This window comes from Cottoperca gobio, chromosome 7 (genome assembly GCF_900634415.1).
Source record: "Cottoperca gobio chromosome 7, fCotGob3.1, whole genome shotgun sequence".
In the NCBI taxonomy this organism is placed as follows: Eukaryota; Metazoa; Chordata; class Actinopteri; order Perciformes; family Bovichtidae; genus Cottoperca; species Cottoperca gobio.
In genome coordinates, this window is record NC_041361.1 from 560,562 (window position 1) to 561,693 (window position 1,132).

A 1,132-nucleotide genomic window follows, 5' to 3' on the forward strand; every position below is an offset into this window, starting at 1 on the left:
AAGATGGGGCAGGCTAATGCTAATTTTTAGCGGTAGCGTAAATGCTAAACCAAAAATAAATAGTGGAGTCTTGTGATTGGTTCAAGTGTCTTTCGTCAGACTTTACATGTTTTTCCCTGCAATGTTCCAGCTTTCATTCACAACACACCCGTACAGATGTCCCATGACCCCGTGCAGGATAGACTTCTGTGACACGGCACAAAGCAAAGTGACCGCTGATAAATGGCTTTCTGAGAGTCCAAGCACTCAATGATGGAAAAATAGGAAATGAAAGCATCACCATTGAAAGGTCAACCCTGAGCGTGGCTGCGTACTTTAAATTTAAATTTATTTTAGCGAGTTGGTCTCAGTGACTTAATCCTTTCTGTCTCCTTCTCCAGCCCCGAGGTACTTGGCAGTGCAGCTAATGTGCCCGGAAAGACCTTTTTAAATTGAAAATTAGCCGGCGAGTCGTGCTCTGATCGTGTGCAGAGTTTCACTGGGAGAACACGATTTTACTCACAAATATCTCCCGGGCTGGGCAGATACTACTACACACACACACACACACACACACACACACACACACACACACACACACACACACACACACACACACTCCTCAGCAGGTCATTCTGATTACTGCAGAAACACATTTTTCCGCTGCTCTCCCACACAGTCATTTGCATTTCCTCTCCTGGCTCTTTCCATATCTTCCAGTTTATCCCGTCACACCTGTTATTCACTTGTTTTTCCTCTTTCCCCCCACAGTGTTTCTTCTCCTTCTTCGTGGCTGTGCAGAGCCTCATCTAAATGCACAGCCAGTCATGAGCTCTCTACCTGCTTTGGGGCGTTTTCTGCTGGTATGAAAAGGTGCAATCATCCTTTTCTTTCTAACACCATCGAATAACAACTCAGGTGACACAGAACTGCTTACATGCTATAAGATGAAGGCTGTCTGCGTGTCTTCACCGTGCAGGGCGGCGTGCCTTGATATTTCAATTCACTTTATGTAGCTTTGCTGGTTATCTCGTCCTGTCCTGCTCAAACAGTATGCAGGCTTTACTCTGCGTGCTCTGTTGCCTGCAGACAAGCAGAGAGAGGCAGGGGAGGAGGAGGAGGAGGGGAGTGAGGAGGAGGAGGGAGTGAGGAG